This window comes from Pantherophis guttatus, chromosome 2 (genome assembly GCF_059756535.1).
Source record: "Pantherophis guttatus breed Tessera chromosome 2, ASM5975653v1, whole genome shotgun sequence".
Lineage (NCBI taxonomy): Eukaryota > Metazoa > Chordata > Lepidosauria > Squamata > Colubridae > Pantherophis > Pantherophis guttatus.
In genome coordinates this window covers 66,722,095-66,734,264 of record NC_142064.1, presented here as the reverse complement: position 1 = coordinate 66,734,264, position 12,170 = coordinate 66,722,095, and the positions used below count along the sequence as shown (strand labels likewise).

The 12,170-nt window shown below is 36.4% G+C and overlaps 1 protein-coding gene and 1 long non-coding RNA gene across 2 annotated transcripts in view; one reads left to right on the top strand and one right to left on the bottom strand.

The window, feature by feature from the left end:
- LOC117661417 (guanine nucleotide-binding protein G(q) subunit alpha) overlaps positions 1 to 12,170 on the bottom strand; it is a 115,029-nt gene that overhangs the window by 64,876 nt on the left and 37,983 nt on the right. The gene's annotated exons all lie outside the window — the stretch shown is intronic.
- Positions 1 to 12,170, top strand: part of LOC117661421 (uncharacterized) — a 48,502-nt gene that overhangs the window by 35,592 nt on the left and 740 nt on the right. Inside the window, exon 2 of the long non-coding RNA XR_004590003.3 lies at positions 9,456 to 9,551. This is a non-coding gene — a long non-coding RNA (uncharacterized LOC117661421). The remainder of the gene's footprint in view (positions 1 to 9,455; positions 9,552 to 12,170) is intronic.

The following is a 12,170-nucleotide window of genomic DNA, read 5'->3' as shown; positions in this document are numbered from 1 at the left end:
CACTCAGGTTACTGATCTTTGCAGTCCCTGCTATCTAATAGTGAAATTGCTGGGAGAGATCACTGAGAGTTTTGGAATCAGGTGTATTCAGAATGCTAATAAGAGGACTACAGCTTCCTACTCTCTAATTCCACTTGGCATCCTTGAATTTTGGCTGAGCTTATAAATGGCTTGATGAGAGAGAACAAGATGAAATTATATTCAGATAAAATAGGAGCGCTATTGGTAAAGAGGAAATTGGACTTGAGAATTGAAGTGAATCCTGTTTGGGATGGGCTTGCACCCAGCAAAAATAAGTTTAGTTTAGGAGTGTTCCTTGACTCGCAGCTGTTGCTGGATTTGCAGCTGTGACAAGGGGCGTGTTGTACAACTACAGTTAATATGTAAGGCTACCATTGGAAATACTCTAAAGCTGCAATTGTTATGTATTATGGTAGCTTACCAGTGCAAGACACAGGGATTACTGTATATGATGCTTACACTGAAAGATCAGTTCTGGCTTCCAATTGTCTAGTGGGCACAAACTTAGCCTGAATTAGATTGTGCAGGCTAATGAGAAAATAGATGACTTAATTGACTGCTCAGCTACTTAATTCCTCTGTGGGAAAATGCTTGTGCTAGTTCTGCACATTCTGTCCTTTGGTGTCCTTCAAGTTGAGCTTGATGGGATCTTCAAGAAATCCAGGGGCCTTAAAAAATACAGGTAGTCCTCAACTTATGACCACAATTGAGCCCAAAATTTGTTGCTAAGTGAGACATTTGTTAAGTATATTTTGACCCATTTGGTGACATTTCTTGCCACAATTGTTAAGTGAATTACTGCAGTTGATAAATTAATAACACAGTTGTTAAGTGAATCTGGCTTCCCCACTGATTCGTCCAAAGGTTGCAAAAGGTGATCAAATGAGCATGAGACACAGTAGCAGTCATAAGTATGAACCAGTTGCCAAGGATCTGAACTTTTATCACATTATCATGGGGATTCTACAAAGATTGTAAGTGTGAAAACTGGTCATAAGTCATTTTTTTCAGTGCTGTTGTAATGTTGAACTATCACTAAATGAACTGTTGTAACTCAAGGACTACTTGCAAAAGGAAAACCATTCCAGAAGAAGGAAATGACAAATTATTTCCATATTGTTTCCAAGAGAACTACATGGGCTTGACCATGAAGTCAGCAGAAATCAAGCTTAAATTGAAGGACACTGAAGAACACAGAGTGCAGAAGTACTGACCAGGTGCAAGCTTATTTGGTTTTCTCAGTTCAAACATGGACAGAGAATGCTATTCCTACCTGAGCCTGTCTAATACAGTCATGTAAAAACCTGAATAACTTGCATGTTAAATTGAGGCTTGGCATGTAAAATATCAAGGTCAATGATGCAGATGGGAGGAAATACATTCTTCAAATGTGTCAGCGGGGACTGGTTTAGGTGTATCCATGTATTGAAATTTTGGATGGATTTCATATGCCACTCAATAATTCTTGGTGTGAACAAAACTCAATTCAGTGATGGCTTGGAGGTTAAATAGAGGGTTTGCCTTTGATTTCTATTTTGAAGATATTTAAACTGTTTTTCACTCCTTTTCAATTTAAAATTATTTTTGCTCTCTTCTAAGGAATAGAGCTTAACTAGATAGGCGCTAAAACAAGCTTAAGATCAAATCTTAATTGTTATCGCGATCCATCACTGTCTCCTAGAAAGTAATCAAATTTATCTGTGTAAGGCTAAAATAGATGGCCTCAGAACATGTAGCAATTTAATTCAGTTATTTGACTGAAACCAGTATCCCAAACAAAGATATTCTTATTGCATGCTCAGAGAGATGATTATCTTCAGGAAATATCAAATTAGCAATATTTAGCCAGAAGTCAGAACCCTTTCACATTGCTACCCAAATCCTTAGAAACATTTGGAAGGGGTATCTTTAGTTTTTATTTCTATCTTCTATCTTTATTATTACCTTGGTTACTTGGGGATGATGGGTAGCAGCAAAGCCACCGGGGTAGGTTTTCCCCTTACAGAACCTCAAGGGAAGCCAAATGAAGATATGAGGCAAGAATTCCCCTAATGAGAGAAGGGAGCTACAGCATCTCAAAAACAAAACAAACAAGTAACTTAAAGTAAATAGAATCCTCCCCACCCTTTCAAGCTAGGCTGGAAATAAATCAGCTTAGTTTTCCCACTCAGTTGACATCATGGGAATACAGAGGCCCAGAGTTGCTTTCAAACTGGCACAGAATCCTCATGTGGAAGGGTCCTTAGAGAGAAGCAGCACAAGACTGTATCTGGGAAGTAGACAATTAAAATTATTATCCCCATATTAGGATCCAAGACAATAGTAGGCCTCTGGGTAAGGCGAATGGTGAATTTCAAATGTGAAATGTACTGTTTAACGGAGGTGTAAGAATTGGGCACTTGACCTTCCAGTGCAAATCAGTTTTAAAAGAGTTTTCTCTCAGTACTTGTTAGTTGCTATCCCCACTAGGCAGAGAATTCTTCTGACACAGAATTTACTAAATATGAGCACATATACCCATTTTGTGTTCTGTATTTTTCCTGTTCATCAATTATTTTATTTTATTTATTTATCTTTATTGCTACATATCTAACTCTACAAGATCTGTGATACAATTACAGATAGTCCTTGACTTACGACAGTTCATTCAATGACCATCGAAGTTACAATGGCACTGAAAAAAGTGGCATGACCGTTTTTCACACTTATGACAATTGCGGCATCCCCATGGTTATAAGATCAAAATTCAAATGCTTGGCAACTGACTCATATTTATGATAGTTGTAATGTTCCAGAGTCATACATTCCCCTTTTGCAACCATCTGACAAGGAAATTAATGAGGAAGCCAGATTTGCTCAACAAGTGTGTTACTAACTTAATAACTGCAATGATTCACTTAACAACTGTGGCAAGAAAGGTTGTAAAATGAAGCAAAACTCACTTAACATCTGTCTCACTTAGCCACAGAAATTTTGGGCTCAATTGTGGTTGTAAGTAGAGGACTACCTGTATTTTACAATGTGGTCAGACCAGTGTGCATATATATACAAACCTCCAAAAAAGGTAAGGCATATGCTTGGGAAAATGCCACACTCTAAGAAATAACTGAAAAGAAACAAATAAATGTCGCTGTTTAACTCTGATTGAATTTTGCCTGAAGGGTTGTGTATATATGTATTGTGTTGCACAGACACATATGTATAGAAAAACACTGCATAGGCAGAGATATAAATTACTATATAAAGAAACAAAATCTGTTTTCTAAACAGCAAGATCTTTTTTTCCTAGAGTCTTCTAAATGTCTAAATCTATATCCTTTCACCATCTTTTAATGCTGCATTTTGCATTAAAGGGCTGCGAGACCTCCCAGCTTGACTGTCTGCTCTGACCTAAAAGCTAGTCCAAGCTTGCCAGAAATCTCATGAAACTGGAGTTTCTTTTGAGGACAAAATCTCTATTGTTTATAAAAGGGATTATTCTAGCAGTCCTGGTAGGAGCAACTGAGGTGAAAAAAACCAAATATTCTCTTTAAATCATGTACTGTTAAAGGTATAGCATATAAAAGAGAATATAAAACAAGATTTCTGTTACAGTTGCAGTTATGTTTTAGACAAAGCAGAAGTTACTTTCAGTAACTACTGTCTTACTACTAATTTATGACCTCATTCAAGAATATGCTTCTAGTGAATTATTTTTACAGTCTTCATATTATGAATTTATGGATTAAATATGCAACCGGAACCGCTGACATATAACTCTTTTCAGTAATATATAAGTCTGTAGAATATAGAATTCAGGCATACAAATAAATTAACCCATAGTCTGGAACTGTTCAGAAGTTAGAAACCCCATCATTTGGGAGGCCCTGATTATCTCTCTTTTGTCTTTGGACAGCAAGACTTTTGTTCATTTAAATCTATTACTTCTCCAACAAATAAACAATTACAAAAAGATGAAGAGAGATAAAGAATAATCTATAAATTCTGAAATCCTTTATAACGGCCATTACCAATTAAAAAAGGAGGAAAAAGGTATATTGTAACCTGCTCTATGAGCAGTCTCTAAATTTGACTAAATAAATAAATAAACAAACAAACAAACAAATAAATAAATGCAAAGAATTGCCTATGGCTTCTCAATGAATTGCACAGTATTTGAACAAATTAATGATAAAAATAATTTCATATGATAAAAGAAACTTTTACTTTTACTTTTACTCTTTACTAGATATGATCAGTTTACAGAATTAAGCTTATCAGTCTTCACATTGAAATTTCTCTACTATATAATAACTATACTCAGATAACATTCTTGTATATGAAAGTGTCATACAGTACATTGAAACATAAGCTAACCAAGTACATTGTGTTCACATAACTCCCTGTGTTGGAGGAGAAGGGAAAAAAAACATTTTTTGCTTTATGTAATTAAATAGAACAACAGCAATAAAAGAACATGAAAATGAAAAAAGCAAAATGGTAACAGCAAAATAAATACTAAAGCTTTTTGTCCATATACTTAAGTATAGAAAGTTTTACACCATAGCTTCTATAAAAGATTACTGTATTTTATTTTAATTGTCCCAACATAATCCAAATCTTTAAACAAGTTGCAAGTACATCAGACATCAATTTATTTAGTATTTGGCATTATAACAGTAGGTTTGTGCTGCTGAAGCACCTGTTTCTTAGCAATAAGAATGGCATATTTACTTCTACTGTCAACAATCCCTCCAAAATGAACAATTTTCTTTTTTCCATTTAAAATTCTGTTGATAACTTGCCAACTCATTTCATTCTGTAAGATGAGTGGCCAATAAATAAATAAAATAATGAATGATTAAATAAAATTCTTTTATATTTTTAATGTAAGATTAAAATTAGCACCTCCACAGCAATCCGATTAGTAGTATTGAAAAGACTAAAACGGAACTAAATATAATATTAATGCGATTGAATAGCTCTTTAAGCCAATTGACTTCTGGTTTAAGACTATCTCTTGCTTACCTTTAATGGGAACCGGCTATCTAAAATAGGATGTCATCTCCCAATTTTAAGGAATCATAATTACATTATGGTGCAGTTAAAGAACTTCAGCTACAGTAAATTAGTCTCCTAGGACAATAATGCAAGTCATTTTACCATCTGAACAGCAATGCAATTTTTCTGGGAAGCAGTGGTTGGCATAAGATGCACATTAAAAGGGGTCCTTCTAACCCTATTACTATGTCAATGGGCAGGAACTGTACGTAAAAAAATCCTACTTGGTTGAAAATGCATACATGCTTGTGTGCATGGCACACACACATTTACATACACACACACATGCTCTGTGAATAAAAGATAATTTATTTTATGTCATCTGGAACAAACTGATTTGAAGAAAGAAACTATTATACAATAAACACTGTTGTTTTTAACATTATCTACTGTCAAATGGACAAGCCGCCAGACACAGTGCTGAATCACATAGTATCATCAATGTACACAGCAGCACAGGAAGCCCAACAGGAAGACAGCAAAGAAGGATGCACTACTAGATTGGACTTAAAACTCCAGAAGGGCCAAACGAGGCTAACAGTTATTTCTGGAAGGCGAAGGAAAAAAGCACAGAGATGGCTAAGTTGCTTACTACAGAATTCTTTTTAAAAATGTCCTTTTAAATAAAAACTAGATTAGGGAAAAAAGTACCGTATTTTTTGGAGTATAAAACTAACCTTTTTCCCCCCTAAATGGGGGTGAAAATTTAAGTATGTCTTATACACCAAATGTAGCTCTAGCCACCCACTGGCCCCCACCCTTTGGCCTCTGCCTCGCAGCAGTTATCTCCTTGCAAGCAAACAGCAAGAAAAAAACAGCTCCTTTCAGCTTCAGCACAGCCTAATTAGCACAAGTTGATTGGATCGGCCTCTTTGCTTGCTGCAAAGAGGTAAATTGCTGGAGCAGATTTTTTTTTCCCTTGTGCTAATCAAGTTATGCTGAAAACAAAAATGAAAGTAAAGCAGGCTGTTTGCTGCAACAAGGCAAAATTGCTCAGAGGCAGCAGCAGAGGGAGATTTCTTTTTCCTTACCAAAAAAGGTAGGTGCAAACAATGGAAAATTTAGGGCAAAAGAGGAGAGTTCAAGATTTTAAAACACAAAAGAAAAAAGGAGAAAGAAAAAGGCAAAAATAAAAATGGGAAGGGAGAAAAAGAAATGAAAGAGAAAGGTGTTATACATATTTAGAATTGAAATATGAATAGTAGTAAGAAATAAATGGGAAATCATGATTGTAAAAATGAAATGAATAATAATTGGAATATTTGTCTCTGTATTTTTGAAATCTAGACAATGATAAGTTTTTATTTTTTTATTTATTTTAGAAATATGAATACCGTATTTTCCGGTGTATAAGACGACTTTTTAAAACATGAAAATCTTCACAAAAGTCAGGGGTCGTCTTATACGCCGGGTGTCGTTCTCCTGTAACCAGGCAGACCAGCCCGAAAGGCTCTGACGAGCCTTAAATGGTTCTGGTGATCCAAGCTCTGACGATCCCAGCTGAGTTGCCTGCTCATCAGGCAACTCAGCTTGGATCGCCAGAGCCATGTAAAAAGGAAAAAAGTTTTCCCCCTTCAGCTTGCTTACTTTAGCTGCTAATCGCAACACTTGCCTTGCTTCGCTTGCCTGAATCCATTCCATCAGCAAGCCACTCCCTGCCTGCAATCAAGCAGGCAGGGAGTTGTGAACTTCAACTCCCAGAATTCCTTAGCCAGCAAAACAAAGCTGGCTGAGGAATTCTGGGAGTTGAAGTCTACAAGTCTTAAAGTTGCCAAGTTTGGAGACCCCTGTTCTACTGGGTAAGTTTTTTTCCCCTTTGGAAGCTTTAAAAAAAATAGTTAATTGGGGTTTTTTTTTAATTGTTCTTTTTTTAGACCTAGCCATTTAAAGTTTAGAAAGTTTTAAATTTAGTTTTCATATAAAAATAAAATAAAATAATATTTGTGCAGCTTTCTGAGATTTAGTGTGTTTCTGTAGTGTTTCACTCTAACTACACAAACACACAAAATCTCACAAAGCTATATGTGGAATTTTGTGTGTGTAAAGTGTGAAAGTTGTTTCTTTGGGCTTTTTGTGGCTGTGTGAGGTTCCTGCTTGTTGCAGGGGCCATTTTGGGTTTAGCACAGCTGCTTTTACATTGTGGGTGAGCCAGTTGATGTTTTTTAATTTTTATTTGGTGTGCGTTGGAAGAGGGGTAGTCTTATACGGCGAGTATAGCCCAAACCCTATATTTTAACAGGAAAAGTCGGGGATCGTCTTATACGCCCAGTCGTCTTATACACCAGAAAATACGGTAAGTATAAACTCTAACAATTGAAATACCTTTAATGGTATATGGTGGTGAAAGTAAAAAGGATTAAGTTGTAGCTTGGATAACAGCTAGAACATTTTAAAATTTAATTAGGGAAATTGTAACTATTGAATTATTTTTAATTATATATTATGATGAAAGTAGAAATTATGAAGTTGTGATTTGGAGGATTATATGGGCAAAACTATTTGGGTTATTGAGAGAGTTTAAGATGTGAAAATGAGTAACATAAGGCGAAAACTATTTAACTAGGGAATATACAAAAAAAAGATAGTTATATAACTAATTGATTTATATTAAAATGTTGAATTTGTATCAAACAATTGTAATATTACATAATTAACCAATGTGAGGATGGATATAAAAATAGATGACAATGGGAAGGGGTATAATATAGAATAGAAGGGAAAAATTGAATTTGATTTAAGATTAGAGATGAGGATGAAGGGTAATATTGGTTTTTTAAAAAAAATAGATGAGGAATAAATATGGCAAAAAGGAAATATAGAAATTATAAATTTAATTGAAATGACTAAACACTGTTTAAATTTGTGAACCGGCCAAATACTCTGTTCAAAGAAAATACATTGTATGTTTATATGTGTTTTTGTCTAAAAAATAAAAAAAACCTTTAAAAACAAAACAAAACAAAAAAGGTAGGTGCATCTTATACTCCGATGCGTCTCATACTCCAAAAAATACGGTATTTAACTAATTGCCTAAAATGGCAATAGATATTGCATCTTGCTGATTGAAATTTATGGAACACAATAAGTGGGGGAGGAACTCGATAGCGTCTTTCTTATAATGGACATACCGTAATATATAATACAAAAGTGATCTGTGAATCCTTTGTTTTTACCCTGGGTTTCCTTTCATATGGGAAATATATTGGAACAGTATGTATTTTTCTGGGGTGATTTTCACTGGATGATTACTTCTGGGAAAATTAACAATAGCATTACATTTTCTCCATTATCTGTCTAATCATGATCTGATTTGGTGATCTGATGGATACCAAAATCTTTTGTGACAGTTTTCTTGCTCTTTCCAACCTTGCAACTATCAAGTACCCTTTGGGATGTATGCCTCATTCACTTCTACAGAGAGGTCTCCAATAGAGCAATCAATACATTCTGTATTTTTTTTTAGGAGAGGGACTTTCATTTTCAAATCTGATTACTGTCTCATTTATTGGAACATTTGATTCAACTTACTCCCTTAGGAAAGTTGATTATCCTACAGTGAATGTTGGATCAACATAATACACAATGCTTCTTGGAATACTGTTTGTTTAACCAAAATTTCCTTATTAACTTAGATGAAGTTCTGATCTTACTGTGAATCACAGTATTGCAGGATTATCAATAGCAACACAGGTTCACTTCCTGTCACCGAGCATGGTATTTTTCTAATATGGAATCAATCTTTTCTTGATGACAATTTTGGCAAAGAGGAAAATGACAAATATTCATGTCCATAATGCACACAGAAATGATGAGTAGCACCATGCCATAAATATGTCAGAGATCTTAGTATCTGCATATTTTTAAGTGACTGATCTTTTTTATTATCTCAAAAGCCATCCCTTTTAAGTGAGGTGAGCTATTAAAAAGGTGAGCTATTAAATTGACATTTCCTTAAGCTGTATATGCAAGCATTTTATTTTTTATCAGAGGATCTATTACTAAACTAAAAACCAACTTCTCTGAACTGTGAGCTATCTGGGGCACCGTGTGATAGATTACAACATGAGCCTGAGAAAGCTTATTTAGTATTCCACCAATTCTTGTTCAAGTGATCCTTGATGGGACCCTACATAATTTCTGCTACCATATTTCTTCAAATAGAAAAATAGAAACAATTTCTTCAAATGGTTAAGCAAAAAATACTTAAATAAAGTTCAAGTAAATATGCTTCCCCAAAAGATCAGGCTAATAAGATCTTTAAATGAACCATTTTCATAATATAAACTCAAAGTTGATTTGTATTCTATCATAAATGGAAGATGCATGTCTGTCTGTCCGTCTATCCATCCAAACATCTATCTAATACATACACAAACAATGTACTTGTCTCCTAGAAAAGATAGACATGGTCCAAGACAAAGACATCCACAAAAGGCGAGATCCTGTACGCACGTGAGAGAACCAAATCAAAACTTTCTTAAACATTTCAGGTAAGTCCAGAAAAAGAGGAAAAAGAAAAAAATATCACCTGTGCAATCTGTCCAAGACTAAAAGGGTCCACAAAATGGCAGAAAACTATCTAATTTCTTCTGATATCTTTTTCCAAAACACAATATCCAGAGAACTGGTCTTGCTTTACCCTTCCATTCTAGAAGCAGTAAATGTGAGGTTCACGAAAAGCACAGGAGACATTACTAAAACTCCCTACTTCAGTGAAGCTTTGGGACGGGGGTGAAATCTAAATTTTTTTGCTACTGGTTCTGTGGGCGTGGCTTAATTAATGGGCGGGGCTTGGTGATAAGGTGACTGGGAGGGCGTGGCTTGTTGGCCAGGTGGGCATGGCCAAGTCAATCTCACTTCTTTGCCCTTTTTTAACCTACAAAACACAACACAACACAACTGGCTCACCTACAATATAAAAGCAGCTGTGCTAGACCCAAAATGGCCCCTGCAACAAGCAGGAACCTCACACAGCCACAAAAAGCCCCAAAAAACAACTTTCACACTTTACACACACACAGCACAACACAACACAACTGGCTCACCCACAATGTAAAAGCAGCTGTGCTAGACCCAAAATGGCCCCTGCAACAAGCAGGAACACCACACAGCCACAAAAAGCCCAAAAAACCAACTGTCACACTGTACACCCACAAAATTCCACATACAGCTTTAAGAGATTTTGTGTGTTTGTGTAGTTAGAGTGAAACATTACAGAAACACACTAAATCTCAGAAAGCTGCACAAATATTATTTAAAATAAAAAAAAGGCTCTGATGATCGCATGGCTCAGCTGGACATGGGGGGCAGGGACAGGGATTTTTGCTACCGGTTCTCTGAACTGCCTGCTGCCATTGCTACCTACTCGCCCGAGCCGGTCCGAACCGGGAGCATTTCACCCCTACTTTGGGACGATGTTCCTGTTGATGATAAAAAATAGTGGAGACTTTCAAGCCTCCTGGTTGTTCATTCACTATCCAAAGAACTACACTGCTACCCTGGCCTGATACAGTGTCAGTGGCTAGCCCCTTTCCATTCCTTCATTTATATAAGAAGGGACACAATTTTTTCAGCCTAATGTAAACACCTACCTGTTCTCTCTGATGTGTAAGAAGGTATTTTTGATCATCTGTCTACTGGCTTTGTGAAATTCTGGAGCTGTCCTTATCTCTATGCATATTACAGCTCAAAACAAAACAAAAAGTGAGAGAGAGAGACACTCGTTATAAAATAAGCCACTATAAGTCCCATAAGAAACTATTCCAGTGTTTTATAGGGACAGTAGCTGTCTTTCAAGAGCCATACATTTTTTCTTCAATGGTTACAAATGATCCAGAAGGAAATTTTAACAGTGCTTTACTCTTTACTTAAAAAAAAAACACCATTATTTTAAGCTTCTTTTGAATCTGCTACAATGATATATAAGCAACAACTCAAGACAAACGTAAAAACGCAGGAACTAAAAAGCAAGAACAAAAGCAAAGCAAATGCAAGGAAAGCAAATCCAAAAATATATCTCCTTTAACTTTCACCACTGTCAACGTTCCACCTGTTTCTTATCCACTGAATTAGGCTTCAGTCCTAAACATGCTTCTTTGGGTTATGTTATATAATTCATGGATATTTTTTTAAACAGTATACAGTATTAGGAATTCACTACAATCTGGATTCATTAGGGAAAACAAATAATCAACAACTTTGGTACTTTATAGTGAGGCTGCTTTTGTGATAGCAAAGGTTAAATTTGTATATATTTCTGGTACTCTTCAAGTCACTACCTTTAACCTATCAGTCCTATGCATGCAGCAATCAGGGGGGGAAAAAGCTTGCATATACAGCTTAAGGAAATGTCAATTTAATAACTCACCTTTAAAAACCAAAACTGATGGGGAAAAAAAACCAAATAGCTTACTAAAATTACCAGTTACTCAGATTAAGATACATTTTCTTAGTAAAAGATTTAAGTAATTCCAAAATAGCTTTCCTTAGGTCAGGGATCCTCAAACTATGGCCCACCGAAGCCATTAATCCGGCCCGCGCAGGACCATGAGGCTGTCCCATCCACATCACCCTGCTGGCCCCCACCCACCTTCTGGAGGCCAAGGCCAAAATTGGGATGTTCAGAGGCCTCAGGAGGCCAAAACCGGGCCGTTTTTAGGTGGCAGAGTGGTTCTGGAGGCTGAGGAGGCCAAAAATGGGCCCGTTTTTGGCCTCCCGAGAGAGAGAGGGGGAGGGAGACGATTGTACTGTTTAATGGACTGCTAAATTGGCCACACCCACCCAGTCACATGACCACCTAGCCATGCTCACCCAGCCAGTCTGGCCCCTCAACAATCTGAGGGACCATGAATTGGCCCACTGTTTAAAATGTTTGAGGACCCCTGCCTTAGGTTATCAGTGGCACTGGTCTTTTATCTCTAGAACAGGAGTGTCAAAGTTGCGGGTCACCCCCGCCCAGTTTAGGGAAGGGGGAAAAAGTCCTGATATGTCACATGATGCTGCGAGTTTGACACTCCTGCTCTAGAACCCCCAATATCATAGGCAACAAAAGTAAACCCTAACTTAAAGTCTAATGGGAGAAACAATGTGCAATAGAGTCAGAAGTTTAG